Source organism: Dendropsophus ebraccatus, chromosome 3 (genome assembly GCF_027789765.1).
Source record: "Dendropsophus ebraccatus isolate aDenEbr1 chromosome 3, aDenEbr1.pat, whole genome shotgun sequence".
NCBI classification, from domain to species: domain Eukaryota; kingdom Metazoa; phylum Chordata; class Amphibia; order Anura; family Hylidae; genus Dendropsophus; species Dendropsophus ebraccatus.
Genome location: NC_091456.1, coordinates 137,768,293 through 137,787,025, shown reverse-complemented (window position 1 = coordinate 137,787,025; position 18,733 = coordinate 137,768,293). Strand labels below are relative to the sequence as shown.

Here is an 18,733-nt window from a genome sequence, read left to right as displayed (position 1 = left end):
TGATATATCTGCACTGTAATGTATATGGTGTATAGAGCCTGTGTAGAGCTGGGGCCACCTCTATATGACTGGATGAGGTGATTTAGTGTACTGGATTTGGTCAGTAACAATATGGTGGTGATGGTAGTGGTTGTGGTGTGGCAGTAATGTTTCCTTCCTATATACTGGTATTACTGGTAATATAGGTCTCAGTATACAGGATTTGGTCGGTAACAGTATGGCGGTAATATGTACGGTGATAATACTTTCTCTTCCAATATGCTGGTGTTAGTGGTAATATCTGTCTTGGTGTGTGTGTATATATATATATATATATACACACACACCAATAGCATCACTTGGTCGTGAAAGGAGGGGGGGGGCCCAAGTTGGCCTCTCGCACCAGGGCCCAGGAGACATTAGCTACGCCCCTGCCCACCAGTTAAAAAAAAGAGTCTTACATAGGGCCTTGTTTGCTGCCAGGAATTGTATATTAAAGAAATGGAAAATTCCCTGTGAAACAACTTTCGGGGATTGGAAAAGGGAAATGAGCTATGTTTGAGCAGTTTGAATCAAAGAAGAGAGGGGAATCCGAGATGTTTAACGAGATATGGGGGACGTGGTTAGATCGGGGAGTATGAGAATTATTAGTTAGTAGGTTCTAGGTGTACGTAGGAGGGGAGGAGGTGAGGAGTGAGAGACTCATTATTATTTCAATTTGTTTGTTTTTTTTGTTTTTGGGTTTTAATTTTTTTTTTGGGGGGGGGGTGGCGTTACTGGGATGGGGGGTGTTGGTTCGATTTTTTATTGTACATTATACAGTACGTGGAGAGTATTTATGTGATATTTGATATTCTCTGAGCTGTGGTGTGGGGTTTAATTTTCGTTTAAACTCTGTGATCTGTGGGCCGATCGGAGGGACCTCTGTCCGAGAGGAGTTAGGGGTGAAGTTAGGAGTTAATATAGTCATTCGTGATTTAGTAGACGGGAGATGGGTTGATGAGTTTATCGTGTTGTGTCGATAGGGTGCTATCGGACTGGTTTGTTATTGTTGGGACCCACAAGAATTGAGAGAGACCTTTTTCTTTTTTTTCTTTTTCTTTTTTTAATCTCTTTTTTCTTTTTTTATTAGTATATGTTTTTTTAATTATGTTTTTCTCTTTTTTTTCTTTTTTGTGGTTGTCTGTTTCTTTTAAAATGACGATTTAAGGAGTATTTTCCAAGGCTGGAAGTCTCCCTATAGGGGATGGAAGGTGGTGGACTGCTCTTGTCATCGAGTTATCTATATAAATACACATGCTCACTGTTTAACAGGTGACCAGGGGAGTAATAATGGGACAAGGGGTATTAAGATAGATCCTGAGTGCCATGTGAAATCCTGGTCTCTATGGACGTGTCCAGCAGATGAGCTGTGTGGTAGTTGTAGATAGACAATAGCGGTTCACCGTAGTGGAGTCATGAGTCCCAATGAATTAATCAAGTAGGTATTCGATCGAACATTGCGGTATTCGATCGAATATTGCGGTATTCGAAAGATTCAAATTCAATTGAGTAGTGAGGCGAATACGCGGGAAACATTCGAAAGCCCTCCCATCGCAGTTGGCGCTTTTTTTTAAACCAATGACCATGCAGGGAGGCCATGAGGGACCCTGGGAGTACGCACACAGTGCGAAAACGGCGTCTACCCTTATTGAATAGCTGAACCACATGACCTTGAATCTTAAATACTTGGCTCCCACCTCTGAACCGCAGATGAGCTTTCAACCTAGCCAGGGAAAGATCTCGCAGCAGGGAGAGAGAGGTTTTAGTAGCGTTTTGGTTAGGCAGGCTTACTACAGAACCCAAAAGTCCTTTTCAGGGCTAAGATCAAGCAGAAAAGTCATCTCTGAATCAAAAGCACTTCTCAGTGCTAAGACATAGATGATATAACAGCAGCAGCAGCTGTATTCATTCCAGTACCCTGTGTGTACAAGTGACTTATAGTGTCCCTACATACTACGTACATACTGTTCCAGTAGCCCACTAAGGGCACCTGATATATACTGTTTCAGTAGCCCAGTAAAAGGCAAGTGATACATATTGTTCCAGTAGCCCAGAAAAAGGCACGTCATACATCTTGTTCCAGCAACGTTCGTACAGCATTACGCGTGATACGCGCCAATAACATGACGCTCTGCGGATGCACATTGGAATCATGTATGTAACACTGCGCAAGAAATGCGAAGGAAATGTGTGAACATTGCCATAAATGTTCGTAAAGCGTTCGCAAATATTTTTCCTTTGCAACTGCAGAGCGTGGCATTATACTGCGATTTTGGGGTGTTGGGTGCACCCAGGCATGCTCCCCCTAATGTCCCAGTGTCATTCCGGAGGTGTTTGCATCGTTTAGGCAGGTTTCATGGGGGACTTGGTGACCTCCAAGTGGTCAAATTTTGATTTCCAAGTGCCGCAAATTTTTTTCCCATAGGCTAGAATAGAAACGAATACTCGTTCGATTAGTCGAATATCGGTGCCTATTCGATTCGAATTCTCAAAAATTGAATATTTCACTACTCGCTTATCTCTACTATCTACCTATTTATCTATCGTATATGGTTAACGGTGATGTATAAAAAAAAAAGTGATACCTTTCCTGATCGGCAGCAGCCCATTATTACTTCCTCCTGGTTCTAGTGACATATTGCTCTCACAAGAACTACACACTAAGTCAATCAGTGACTACGTATGGAATTTTCTGTTAGGGGTCACATCACAGAAACCAGGAAGATATCATAATGAGTAAAAATCAGCAGCCATCAGAACAACAACAGCAGCAAGGGATTGGGGAAAGTAAGTATCACTTTTCTATTTTTACTCCACCCCCAGCCCCACAAATGGTCTCTAATAACCATGGGATTTATGGAGTGAAATGGTTGATTGTGGACCCTAAAGTACCAGGGTCTAGGTACTTTTGCATTCCTTATATCAATATATCTAAATTCCAGGCCCACAACACTCTTTTTCTTTTCATGTTTTTTTTTTTATCCATGTCTATTGAGTTTATCACGGACATGGAGAGAAAGGAGCTGCTGCACTTCACACCTATGGCTGACACTAATGATACTCGGGTACGTTTAAAAACCAACGCCAGGATGTTGGTATATAATTTGATCAAACCATATTTCCCCATGTACCACGTGAAGGTCCTCTGGCCCACATGAGTCCCTACAATAAATCAACACTGTGTTGGTCAGTGATCGCCAACCCCTGTGCACACATTGTAAGTACCACCTCTTTCTCCCATTCTACATTTCGGTGCAGTGTTGAGTAGTAACACCTTGTTCACACTCATGTTGCTTGCCAGCCGCCTTCTCCGCCAGCGGTGCCTGCGGGGTGTGGGTTGGCCCAGTGGGTTTGGTCCTGTGACATTGGGGTTACAGGGCTATTCTGGAGCCGCCCTCCCCTGTTGTCGCTTGCCTTGCGGGGTTGGCGGTCGCTGACTGACACAGTGTTAATTAAATGTTGGGACTCATGTGGGCCAGGGGACCTGCATGTGGTACATTAGGCAATATAGTTTGATAAAATTATATACCAACATCCTGGCGTTGGTTTTTAAATGTAGCCGAGAGGCATTAGTGTCAGCCATAGGTGTGAGGAGCAGCAGCTCTTTTCTCTCCATGTCCTTCTATTGAGTTTATGATGAGAAAAATAACTACATTATATTTGCAGGGAGATAACAAGCACTTGGGTGGTAAGATAACATAACATAACAGGACCCTCCGGGACTCCATGTGTTCAAAAAAAAATTAAGGAACAAATCAATTTTACAAATGATTTATATCTGTCAATTAAAATTATTTTGATGTTCATAATGTGTGTTCTCATGTCATGGTATTAAATAAAGAATGTCATGGCTGAATAAAGAATGAAGAGCTTGTAGACCACACACATTACACTAAAAACCTTAAAAAGTCAATTCAGCCAGAGCCTTTTCAACCTCCTTGACACGAGGAACACAACAATGCTTCTGGTCTGTGATCTAGAGGCACAATCATAATCTTTGATCCATTGAAATATTGGTAGCTAATAGCAGGACTGCTGGCTGTATGAGCTCCGTTATGTGTGCATGTGAAGACAGATCTGTTGAAATTGGGCACCTGACCATTGTCTCTGAATATATAACAACAGCACAGTGAAAAGCTTTGTTTAGTTATTGTGTTTGCCCATGTAGTGACTGCACTACAGAGGCCACAATAGCTAGGAAATGGAATGGATCAAATTTCAAGGAACATATATATTTTATAATAAGGGCTCATTTTTGCTCTCTGGGTGGAAAAATGCACGCGCTATGGCCTTATATACACGAGGAGGAAAAAGGAAAGTGCAAAAATGAAAACTGGCTATGTCTCCTAAGGGTTAAAGGAGAATTTATTTTTAATCAACTGGTGTCAGAAAATTATATAGATTAGTAAATGACTTCTATTTAAAAATGTCAAGCCTTCCAGTACTTCTTAGTTTCTGTATGTCCTGCAGAAAGTGGTGTATTCATTTCAGTCTGACACAGTGCACTTTGCTACCATCTCTGTCTGTGACAGGAACTGCCCAGAGCAGTAGCAAATCCCCATAGAAAACCTTTCCTGCTCTGGACAGTTTCTGACAGGAACAGAGGTGGCAGCAGAGAGCACTGTGTCAGACTGGAAAGAATACACCACTTCCTGTAGGCTTTACAGCAGCTGATAAGTACTAGGAGACTTGAGATTTTTAAATAGAAGTCATTTACAAATATACAGTATCTAACTTTCTGACCCCATTTGATTATATTTTTTATTCTCTGGAGTACCCCTTTCCAAAGTATTTACAGGGTAGAGCCAGTAAGCATGATGTAAGGTGACACCACTATAGTTGTACTGTACCATCAGCAATGTTCATTTACAGCTATAAAGATGCAGTAATAACATGGAATGCAAAAAATCAATAAAAACATGCATCTCTACCACTCTAGACCTGGGGCTATGAAAGACAACCTGGCCTGCCAGTTCAAGGTTAGACACTGTCCCACCATTGAATAGTTTTATGAAGCTTTCATGGATTATTTCTAATTTCACTTCATGTAAAAAGCTCATTAATCTTAGCCTAAGAAACACTAGTGGAAATTAATGGGGGAAATCCTGTTCTAGCTGTTTGGGACCCAAATACTGATCTGGCTTATAGCAGTAAGCTTAGTGATGCATAAGATGAAAGCTACTTATAGCTGATCACCAGCTCAGCATCTGCTGGAACAGAACGTAGTCTGAAGCCGATCAATTATTAGTGATACATCTGTCACAACTCCTACATATCCCATTTATCTTTCTCCTAAGGAAGGCAAGAGAAATGAAATTTACTTCCCTACTGTATTGCAAATAAGCTCTGCAGCTGTAAGCTAAATCCTTATAGAAGAGCAACTGCTAATTTTACTGCCTGCATTATACTATATTAGCCAGGGCATGTACATGGGCGCAGAATTCTATATCTGGTCTTAGGTCAATGTTAAAGTGGATCTCTAAGCTGTAGAATAAATCTATAATCCAGTACAAAAAAGTGAATGGAGTGAGCAGCAGGTTCATGTAACAATCCACTATAGTGGGTTCACACTACATATATTTCAGTCAGTATTGTGGTCCTCATATTGTAACCAAAACCAGGAGTGGATTAAAAACACAGAAAGGATCTGTTCACACAATGGTAAAATTGAGTGGATGGCCGCCATATAACAGTAAATAACGGCCATTATTTTAATACAGCAGCCGTTGTTTTAAAATAACAGCAAATATTTGCCATTAAATTGCGGCCATCCACTCAATTTCAACATTGTGTGAAGAGATCCTTTCTGTGTTTTTAATCCACTAATGGTTTTGGTTGCAATATGAGGACCACAATACTGACTGAAATATACGTAGTGTGAACCCAGCCTCCGCCATGTAAGGTCTGGCCCTTTGTAATGAATAGAACCTTTCTTATTATTTTATAATCCTTCAAATAGTAAAATTCAATGCAAATAGAATGGGATAGAATAAGCTTTTATATCAGACAAAGATGCTTGTATGGATGACTCCAGTGTGTCTTGACTGGTGGGAGTCCAAGCGGTTGAACTTCCATAATCAGTGGCGTAACTATATAGGGTACAGATGTTGTAATTGCACCCACCAGTGTTAAGCAAACTTGCCGAACCATTCGGATTTTCAGATTTGAAGTTCCTCTGCATTTGACTCCCAGTGGCTGGTGAGATCCTGAACAACATGGACACATTCATAGACTGCATCCATGTTTCCTTGGCAGCCCTAGGGTGACATTCAACTTCACCAGCCACTTGGAGTCAAATGCTGAGCATTCATGTTTGTAGAACGTTGTGAAGTCTGAACAGTTTGGCAAGTCCACTCAACACTAGTCCTAGAAAAGCTGTGTCTAATATGGACAACACCATTCTATTTGAAGGGTCTTTGACAATAAGTTAAACAGAAAAGTCAACCTTACCATTGCAATGTGGCAAACTTTTGGCACAATCTGCACCAAAATACACTAAGCTTGGCAAAGTGGAGTGGTTTGGTAAAATCTAAATTACACAGTAAATCTACCCCAACCTGTCTTCTGTTTATAACCATAGTGATAGTTGTAACTGTAAAGAAATCCTGTAGATAATATTCTCATTATAGCATCACCAAAGGGAAAGTAAAGCAAAAGTAAAAAGTAAAAGTCCGATTTACAAGTAGCCCCTGTATACTTACAAGTTTAATCTACTGTACATGCAAATGCAAAATGTGACACAATATAATTGATAGGCTCTGGTTCCAGGACCCACCAAGCACATGGCCAGTAAGGACATAACAAAAGCGTGAATTAATAAATGAAGGGGATATGAAAAGGCTCCTGCTTGGCTGAAGATGTGCATATTAGATGGGAATATTAAATGTGTCTTGATAAATGTCAGGTGAAATTACACATACAGAGAAAGCAATTTGCATAAGGAAAAATATAATTATAACCCGGCTTGATTTTCTAGTGCTCTCCACTAATCAGTATTGTTGCGCTGATATTCTCTTATTCACCAGCTACTTATTTGTATGGATTTAGTTTCATTAATTTCAAGGCAGTTCCTGTTCTCAGAGAAGGTCTTTTAACGTTACATTTATAAGTTATATTTAAAGGGGTTGGCCACTTAATAGTAAAATAGGTCAGTGTACAGTATAAGTAACTGTACTCACTGTATATACTGACAGCAGCTCCCTGTGTGCCTCATAGAGCTAAAATCAGACTCCCCTACTTCAGGCTGTGCTGGGGCGTAGCTAATGTTTCTTGGGCCCTGGTGCAAGAGGTCAACTTGCCCCCCCCCCCCCTCCAACCAAGCGCCGCTATCGGTATTCTGCCATGATAAACACATTGTGATAAGGTAACAGGGGGGCTCCCTCTGTGTTCTGCCCCTCTGATTCCTTATTACAACGTGCTTGTCATGGCAGCCAAAAGCCTAGTGATATAGTGGTAGCCCAAGATAGTAGTTAAGCCCTCTCTGTGTATCCATATAGCTGTGTCCCATATAGCCCCCCCCACACACACACACACTTGTCGGCAATAACTGTAGGTGATCCTTCCCCATATAGTAATACTGTGTAGCAAACCCACTGTAGTAAGCACCCTCCCCTGTAGAAATCCACTTCCACCCTGTGAGTATTCCTCCTCATGTGGGTATTCCTCCTCCCCACTGGAAGTATCCCCCATTTGTAATATATTTAAAAAAAAAATCATACTTCCACCAGGAAGTGAAGTAAACTCATTCTTATCTAATGACTGCTGACCCCAGGCTTTTCTGTGGCAGCCCCTAACTAGGTATACAAGATATATCTATATAATAAAAATGAAAGTCTGTCTGTCTGTCCTTCTGTCTGTCTGTCCCAAATAGGCTTCCAAACGCCTGAACCGTTTGACCCCAAATTCGGCACACAGATACATAGGGTGCCCGGGAAGGTTATTGCGAAGGTCCCGTCCCCGCCAGATGTACAGGAGGGGAGGGGGAGGGGAAAGAGAGGCGCCCCATAGAGATGAATGGGAAAATCTCCTCACTGCAAACACAGGTGATATAATTAGCTGCAGCAGACACGGCAGTTGGAGCCTTAGCAACCAATAGGATTACTGCTTTCATTTTCACAGGGAGCAATGGTTGCTAGGGAAGCTGCCTCACAACATCCACAGTAATAACTGGTAGACCCCTACTCCAACTATACAGTACAGGTATATACAGGACCCCCTACTCCATCTATACAGTACATGTATATACAGGGCCCCCTACTCCATCTATACAGTACATGTATACAGGACCCCCTGCTCCATCTATACAGTACATGTATATACAGGACCCCCTACTCCATCTATACAGTACATGTATATACAGGACCCCCTACTTCATCTATACAGTACATGTATATACAGGACCCCCTACTCCATCTATACAGTACATGTATATACAGAACCCCCTACTCCATCTATACAGTACATGTATATACAGGGCCCCCTACTCCATCTATACAGCACATGTATATACAGGACCCCCTACTCCATCTATACAGAAAATGTATATACAGGGCACTACAGGTATAGCAAACTGTGACTGGGTAAAACTGCCACACCAGACCTGACCAATACCGCCATACTGTGACTGGATAACACTGCCACACCAGACCTGACCAATACCGCCATACTGTGACTGGATAACACTGCCACACCAGACCTGACCAATGCCGCCATACTGTGCTGGATAACACTGTCATACCAGACCTGACCAATACCGCTATACTGTGACTGGGTAACACTGTCATAACACACCTGACCAATACCGCCATTCTGTGACTGGATAACACTGCCATACCAGACCTGACCAATACCGCCATACTGTGCTGGATAACACTGTCATACCAGACCTGACCAATACTGCCATACTGTGACTGGATAACACTGTCATACCAGACCTGACCAATACCGCCATACTGTGTCTGGATAACACTGTTATATCAGACCTGACTAATACCACCATACTGTGAATGGATAAAACTGCCACACCAGACCTGACCAATACCGCTATACTGTGACTGGGTAACACTGTCATAACACACCTGACCAATACCGCCATACTGTGACTGGATAACACTGCCATACCAGACCTGACCAATACCGCCATACTGTGCTGGATAACACTGTCATACCAGACCTGACCAATACTGCCATACTGTGACTGGATAACACTGTCATACCAGACCTGACCAATACCGGCAAACTGTGACTGGGTAACACCGCCACACCAGGCCTGACCAATACCGCCATACTGTGACTGGATAACACCATCATATCAGACCTGACCAATACTGCCATACTGTGACTGGATAACACCGCTATACCAGACCTGACCAATACCACCATACCGTGACTGGATAACACCGCCACACCAGACCTGATCAATACCGCCATACTGTGACTGGATAACACCCCCATACCAGACATGACCAATACCGACACACTGTGACTGAATAACACTGCCATACGGCTAAATACAACCCTGCAGGTATAGAGGACACTACAGGTATACAGGACCCCAAAACTATACACTACAGGTGCACAGGACCTCCACAAAACTATATACTACAGGTAACAGGACCCCAAACTTTACACTACAGGTATAAAGGACCCCAAAACTATACACTACAGGTATACAGGACCTCCACCAACTATATACTTCAGGTATACAGGACCTCCACCAACTATATACTACAGGTATACAGGACCCCAAACTATACACTACAGGTATACAGGACCCCAAAACTATACACTACAGGTATACAGGAACTCCACCAACTAAATACTACAGGTATATAGGACCCCTAACTATACACTACAGGTATACAGGACCTCAAAACTATACACTACAGGTATACAGGACCTACACCAACTCTATAATACAGGTATATAGCACCTTCACCAACTCTATACTACAAGTATACAGGACCCCAAAGCTATATACTACAGGTATACAGGAACTCCACCAGCTTTATATACTACAGGTATATAGGACCCCAAACTATACACTACATGTATACAGGACCTCCACCAACTCTATACTATAGTTATACAGGACCCTCAAACTATTCACTACAGGTATACAGGACCGCCGAACTATATACTACAGGTATACAAGACCTCCACCAATTATACACTACAGGTATCCAGGGCCCTCAAACTATAAACTACAGATATACAAGACCTCCACCAACTATACATTACAGGTATACAGCACCAACTATATACTACAGGTATACAGGACCTTCACCAACTGTACACTGCAGGTATACAGGACCTCCCTCAACTATATACTACAGGTATACAGCCCCCCCCCCAACTACACACTACAGGTATACAGGACCCCCCCCCCAACTATACACTATAGGTATCCAGCCCCCCAACTATGCACTACAGATATGCGAGACCCCTAAAAACTATACATTGTGGGTATACAGAACCCCTCCAACTATGCACTACAGGTATACACTAATTCCACTGATTAACTCAGATGAAACAATACCTTTAGCTTGGCCTCCTGGGCACCTTAGAACAAATCTAATTCTAATTAACACACTGACACTTTATACCCGGGCAGCGCCGGGTACATTTTCTAGTAAGATATATAAATTACGAAGTGTTAGAGAGCGGTAAATACTTTATAACTAATAGCCCTGACTTGTTCAGTAATGATTACTTGATAATGTTTAATACAGATACTTAATACATAGGGATGTTTGGACATAATAGCCTTGATAGCATTATAAATACACAGTAATGACTTTTATACCATTTCTTATACCAAACACTCATATTAACAGTATTCAGCAACAAAGGGATGAGCAGCCATACAGTATGTCTCCATCAGCAGCGCTAGAAATCTTATCTGTTCTGAAGAATGTAATTACTTTCATGTGATGCTATATAAATAAATACGGCTGTTCCTGCCAGTTCTGATTATAACTGGAGACATTACAAAGGAAATGACAGTAGGCTACGCTCCATGTTAAACACAAGCTGAAGCTCTGCAGATTTAGAAGAAGGATCTGTAAACAGCTAAGGTCATTGTGAGCACCAGGAGAACTACACTTCAACAAAAAAGCGACAAAAGTGTGCACATTGTGGCCTTTTTTTTTATCAACCTATAATGAATATATCAGATACAGTACATACTGTATGTATTATGTCAGCTGTATTTACAAGAGGCATGTTACCACATTACCAGTGACTACTTGCTGGCTGCTAACCTAACAGTCTGCAATACCAAGTACAGGTGCAATGTCCCAGTACCTGAATTCCAGCTGCTTTATTTACAAGGTTGTAGTGTGGCTGAGGAAAACTTTGCTTAGCACTTTAAACTTAGGATGCCTCCACACACACCGGATCCACAGCGGATTTCACGCTGCAAATTCGCAGTGAAATCCGCTGTGGATCCAGTGCCTGTTCATCCCTATGAGAATACATACTTGCAGGGGGATTGACATCCCACTGCGAGTATGTTAGTTAACCCCTGCCGGCCAGAGCATAGATCACCTGTTCCCCGCTCCGGCTTGCTTTGGGGTTCTGGGCGTTTGCTTGTCCCGCTCAGCCAATTAGCGCGCTGCCCCGCTGCAGCCACTGATTGTCTAAGCGGGACGTCCATCCTTGAACCCTCAAAGCAAGCTGAAGCTGGGAACAGGTGGTGTATGCTCCGTCCGGCAGGGGGTTAACTTACATACTCGCAGCGGGATGTCAATCCTGCTGCGAGTAAGTATTCTCATAGGGAAATCCGCTGCGGATCTGGTGTGTATGAAGGCACCCTTATGGTATCAAATGTACATGGTCCTCATGTAATTCAATTTTGTATTGAGGTTTTTTAGGCAAATGTTCAGATTTTTTTATTTGCCACAAATTTTGGCACAAAGTGCACTACACCAAAGGACTGAAGGAAAACAAAAAAGGTTACGGGAAAAGTGCAATTTATTCCCCCTACTGATTATGTTGTGGGATAATGGTCATTGTATGGCACACAGAACATTATGGTCAATATAATCAGGCAATGTATAGCACTATTTAAATAACATGTTAATTACTTGACTTAAAGGGGCCCTCCTTTCAAATCCACTTGTGTCCAAATGTAATACAGATTTGTAAAGTATTTCTATTTAATTTTAAGTCTTCTAGTACTTATCAACTGCAGTTTTCTCTACAGGAAGGGGTGTTTTCTTTCCAGTCTGACACAGTGCTCTCTGCTGCCACCTTTTTCCATGTCAGGAACAGTACAAAGTAGTAAAGGCTTTCTGTGGAGATTTGCTACTGCTTTGGACAGTTCCTGTCACAAACGGAGGTGGCAGCAGAAAGCACTGTGTCAGACTGGAAAAAATACACCGCTTCCTGCAGGACATACAGCAGCTAAGTACTGGAAGGTTTAAGATTTTTAAATATTAAAAATGTTTTAAAAATTAAAAATGTTTACTACTTTCTGACACCAGTTGATTTTAAGGTTTGTTGTTGTTTTTGTTGTTTTTTTTGCTGGAGTACCCCTTTAAAGGTTGGATTAGTTTGAGTCAGAGAGTTTTCTCACATTGCACATTGCAGTTCATTTACTTTTCTGCTGGGTAATTTCATTCTTCATTATGATACTATATTACTTATTATATACTTAATATTAGTTAAAGAAGACACCTTTATGTAGGTGATAGTATTGTGATCACGCTATCATCACTACATATGTCTTCTTTTCTATGACCTTGTTGGTTTTAATGTTAATTTAGCCAAATGGCTCCTTGGTATTTAGGTAGTTGTCTGTCAACAGATGCCACCTGCTGCTGAGTCACTACAGAACGCAGAAGAACTTTCAGCTGTGTTGGCAACAGGTTGGCTTAAATAGTGGTACATGGCATTCCTCAGTTATGAATAAAAGCCCCGCTAATAACATCCAACTAAACATTGGCTTCCTTCAGCCGGGGTATTTGCATCCATTATCTTTTATAGGAACAATAAAGATAACATTTGCAAATCTTATGCTAAATAAACTTCTGCAGCAAACTCACAAGTGAACACATGCGTGTGTCAACAATTCATCTTTATTGAAGTTAGTATAATGCATGTGTGGCCAAAACAGAAACGTTACAGTGATTATATGGCTACTGGATGTCAACCTGGAATGTGGACCCAGGTTATGTTCACAAGATCAAGATTTTCACTAAGCAAATCCTCTGTAAAATATCTTATACAAAAGCATGCTAACAAATTAAGTGAAATGCTAGTAGATTTAGGCACACAATTTGCACTTAAAGGGATTATCCAGAGAGGAGAAGAGGTCCTCTCCAGTGCTCCACTTCCTCCCTCTGACCTTCTCCGGTGATAACTTTCTAGATGAGCGGGGGGGGGGTGCGGCAACATGTTGCGGGCAATGATAAATAGATGTCAATGTAGTGTACTCCCGTAGGTGTTATAACAGAGGAGCGGCTGGTCACTTGCTAGGTGTTGTGATGTGATGCCACTTCTGTGGGGGATGGCTGAGATACAGACGGACCTTGGGATGTTGTAAAGTGACGCCAGTGCCTGGTAGGCACACGGGTGTAATGTTAATGTCAATATTTGTAAATGTGCAGCAGGTAATACAGGTTAAACAGTATAAGGTTCCTTTAGATAAAGTCTCTGAAACACGCTTGACAAAGTTCCAATAAACACTTGACAATCGAACGACCAGATCTGAAGTTGAAGTGCAGTGTAGGAGATTGGTTTAGTTGTATTGAGCGATACAAGAGATAGAGTAGCAGAGAGGAAAATGCAGTGAGAGTCTCAACCCATGTAGTACTGTGATCTGCCGGGATGTTGGTGGATGATGTAGAATACTTAGAAGAAGACGTATCAGAAGAATAAGAAGAACACCTGTGTCCGTGTATTGACCTTTGACTTTAGACTTTACACCACTTTATGCCCACTAGACTCGGCTGAACCTTCCTAATGGGTGACACAGGCCACAGACCTTGTTACCTGGGATGAGTGGAATGCTGAGGGTTCCCTGCTGACACCGCTGCAAGACCGAGTTCCTAGGCTTACTGCAATTTTGCTCTGTCCGTATCAGTTCCTAGCTCTTTTTCTCTATTGTAGATACTGTCCTGCTCTGTCACTTCCCCTTGTCCATGGCGTGGGTTGAGGCTATCTCTAGCTTGTTCTCTCCTAAGAGGAGTTTAACAATGCTTTGGTGTGTAACAAGTGAAGAAGTTCGTAGCAGTGTGCTGTCTTGCGTCCTTTCCATGCGGGGTACTAGCTAAGACTGACTTTAGGTACAGGGACATGGCAGAGGGCCAGGACCAGACAGGAACACTGTGGAGAGCTATCTAGCATGTTTCCTTCCTCCCCAACATCCAGAACGAAAAGAACCTATCTCTTCCTTCACCCATGTAGCTTACTTCCTCCCCAGCATGCTAGGTGCGCAGTGAATGGTTCAAAGAGTGCAATAGAAGAAGAAAGAGAGGAGATGATAAGAAAGAAGAAAGCTAGACTCCTACTGGTCTACAGATTCAGGTGACACATAGAAAACAATAACCCTTTGCAATCCTTCAGCTGTGCAGCTTCCATAAACACATACATAATATAGCGACATCTAATGGCAAACTTTAGTACTACTTTCATCACTATAATAACACAATAAGTACAGACTTTTGCAAAGGGTGTATATATATATCAGTGAAATTTTTTTTTCCCATTCGTGGTTAGTTGTTGGGTGAAGCATTTATTGTCAACGAAAACCTTATCGAAAGTGTATATACCCCACTTAATATTTTGTATTGCCCCCTCTAACATCAATGACAGCTTGAAGTCTTTTGTGGTAGTTGTGGATAAGGCTCTTTTTTTTAGATGTAAAGCTGCCCATTCTTCTTGGCAAAAAGGCCTCCAGTTTCTTTAAATTACTGGGCTGTCTTGCATGAACTCCATGCTTGAGATCTTCCAAAAGTAAAGAGGTCAGGAGACTCAGATGGCCACTCCAGAACCTTCACTTTGCTTTGCTATAACCAATGACAGGTTGACTTGACCTTGTGTTTTAGATTGTTGTTATGCGTGAACATCCATGTACGTCCCATGTGCAGCCTCTAGGTTGTTGAGTACAAATTTGCCTCCAATATTTGCTGATAACATTCTGCATTTATCTTTCCTTCAACTTTGACCAAGTTTCCTGTGCCTTTGTAGCCCACACATCCCCAAAACATCTCCAATTTACCTCCGTGCTTTACAGTGGAAATGGTATTCCTTTCATCATAGGCCTTGTTGACAACTCTCCAAATGTAACTTTAATAGTTGTGGCCAAAAAGTTTGATTTTGGTCTCATCACTCCAAATTACCTTGTTCTAGAAGTTTTGAGGCTTGTCTCTGTGCTGTTTGGCATATTGTAAGTCAGATACTTTGTGGCATTTGTGCAGTAATGGCTTTCTTCTGGCTACTCGATTATGCAGCTAATTTCTCTTCAATTGCCTCCTTAATGTGCATCTTGAAACAGCCACACCCCTATTTTTCAGAGAGTCCTGGATTTTAGCTGATGCTATTTGTGGATTTTTCTTTGAATCCTGAACAATTTTTCTGGCAGTTGTTGGTCTACCTGACTGTGGTTTGATTTTTACAGAGTCCCAGATTTTCATTTTGTTAATTACAGTTTAAGGGTACAAACCCACACACCGTATACGCAGCAAATACGCAACAAATACGCAGCAAATACGCAGCAGTTTGATGGTGAAGATTTAATGCTGAGTTCAGTTATTTAGATCTAATCTGCTGCGTTTTTGTTGCGTATTTGTTGCGTTTTGCTGCGTATTTGCTGCGTATCGCAGCAGTAAATACGCTGTGTATACGGTGTGTGGGTTTATACCCTAAAGAGAACCTATCATCTAAATTTCACTGTCCCTAATAAGTATATCTTTCCCTAAGTCTATCTATGAAGATACAGACTGCCTTTGCAGTCTGTATCTTTTTCCTTACCTACTCTTTCATTTCTGTGTAAGCAAGGCCGGGCGCCGCCATCTTGATGACGTCATTTGCGTTCCACCGTTGGAACGCAAGTTACGTCATCAAGATGGCGGCGCTCGGCCTTGCTTGCACAGAAACAGAGGATTAGGTAAAGTAGAAGATACAGACTGTAAAGGCAGTCTGTATCTTCATGAAGCCTATTTATGAAGATACAGACTGCCTTTGCAGTCTGTATCTTATGCCTTACCTACTACTCTGTGCCGGTGCAGCAGGGCCGGCGCCGCCATCTTGATTACGTCATTGCGTTCCACCGCTGGAACGCAAGTTACGTCATCAAGATGGCGGCGCCGGCCTTGCTGCACAGAACAGAGTAAGTAAAGTAGAAGACACAGACTGTAAAGTCAGTCTGTATCTTCATAAAGTCTATTTATGAAGATACAGACTGCCTTTACAGTCTGTATCTTCTACTTTACCTAATCCTCTGTTCTGTGCAGCAAGGCCGGCCACGCCATCTTGATGACGTAACTTGCGTTCCAGCGGTGGAACGCAAGGACATAATCAAGATGGCGGCGCCGGCCCTGCTGCACCGGCACAGAGGCAGGAAAGTAAAACGAGAATACTTAAGAAATGCAGCTGTAAAATTAATTAATTATATTTACAAATATTGTTAAAATCAGGATTTACATCTTATTAGGGAATTAAAAAAAAAATCATTTTCGCCCATGATTGGTTCTCTTTAAACACTGTTGACTGGCATTATTAATTTCTTGCATATCAGAACTAGAGATGAGAGAATTTGCCGAAGTTTGGGTTCGTATGAACCTGAACTATTGGCTTCTGATTGCTGCTGTCTGCAGCCTCTGTGAACAGGGTGGATACAGCCTTACAGACCGCCTGGAAAACTGGGATACAGACATTGGCATAGGCTGTATCCCAGTTTTCCAAGCGGTCCTTAGGCTGTATCCACCCTGTTCACGGAGACTGCAGACAGCGGGAATCAGAAGCCAATATTTCAGGTTCATACGAACCCAAACTTCTGCAAATTCGCTCATCTCTAATCAGAACAAAGTGAAAGTTCTGGAGTGGCCATCTCAGTCTCCTGACCTCAATATCATTGAGCCACTCTGGGGAGATCTAAAGCATATAGTAAAGCCCAGGAATTTAAAGGAACTGGAGGCTTTTTTGACAAAAAGAATGGGCAGCTTTACCATTTGAGAATATAAAGAGCCTCATCTACAACTACCACAAAAGACTTCAATCTGTCATTGATGATAGAGGGGACAAAACATGGTATTAAGAACTGAGGTACAGTATGTAAACTTTTGATCAGGGTCATTCGGATGTTTTTGGTTATCTTTATAATTTAAAAAGAGAAAACAGTAGTTTGACAATAAATGGCTTCACCCAACCACTAACCAAGAGTGGAAAATTTTGGGGGGGTTATCATTTATATTCTCTGAAAAAAACAAACAAACAAACAAGAAAGCAAAAATTCTGCCGGGGTTTGTGGTTCCTGCTATGTTGGATTATGAAGAGGTTCTAAACAAACCAAGGGCAGTAGCTCATCCCTGAGCTGATGTGGTGTGTTTTTTTAATACCTTTTTGATATAAATAACTTTATTTGTTTATGCTTTAAGAACAACATTTAACATAGAGGCTTACAAAGGCATACCTCCCAACTGTCCCGGATCCGGTGAGACGGTCCCGATTTTGGGGTCATGTCCCGCCGTCCCGGTACAGCCCCCATGTGTCCCGCTGCCGCGCACCTCTCCCCAGCCGGTCCCACCGCACTGCTGATGGGCTGCTCTGCCCCTTTAAACCAGCGCCTCTCACTGGTGAGGGTAGCTCCTCCTCCACCACAGCCACCGTCTTTTGACAGAAGACGGGAGTCACATGGAGGCCCCTCATATACTAGAGCCAGGTAATGTCCCCTTCCTATGTGAGCTGGGGGAGAGAGATCGGATGACAGGACAAGCTGTAACGATTGCCTGTTGAGTCCTGGTAACCGCTATCAGGGCCGCAGGGAAGAAAAAGCAGTTAGTAGCTCAGCAGCCTGACCTGTCATCAATGAGCCCGGCTGCATGTTGTAAGCACAGCAGCAGAGCACCGAGCACACTACCAGCACACTACGAAACTACTATTTTGCCACATCTAACTTCTTACTGTGTCCCCTTTTTCTCGAGTTCAGTTTTTTCTAAACACACTTCCCTCCTGAACCTTGTTTAGGCCTTTAACATATTTTAAAAGTTCTATTTTATCAATATCCTTTTTTAGGTTTCAAGAACCGGACACATTATTCCAGATGTGATCTCACTAGAGCTCTATACAATGGGTTTACAATTTCCCTCTTCTTACTGGTTATGCCTCTAGCTATACAGCTCAGCATACAATTTGCTTTCCCCACCCCCTGGTTGCACTGGTGACTCATTTCAAGGCTGTCAAAAATCACTACTCCTAAATCCTTCTCTTCTGAAGTTTTTGCCAACACAGAACTGCAGATATGATATTCGGATAGAGGATTCCTCCTCCCAAAGTGCATTATTTTACATTTAGAAACATTGAACTGCAGATTCCACTTATCTAGCAAAACTAAATCATTTTCCATATTACTGACACCTCCAGGAATATCAACCCTATTGCACACTTTCATGTCATCAACAAACAGACAAACTTTACCTACCAAACCTTCTCCTATGTCACTTACACACATATTTAAAAAGAACAGGATCCAGAACAGACCCTTGTGGTA

The 18,733-nt window shown here is 42.1% G+C and overlaps 1 long non-coding RNA gene across 1 annotated transcript in view; it reads left to right on the top strand.

The window, feature by feature from the left end:
- LOC138787347 (uncharacterized) overlaps nt 1–18,733 on the top strand; it is a 105,130-nt gene that overhangs the window by 85,378 nt on the left and 1,019 nt on the right. The window lies entirely within an intron of this gene.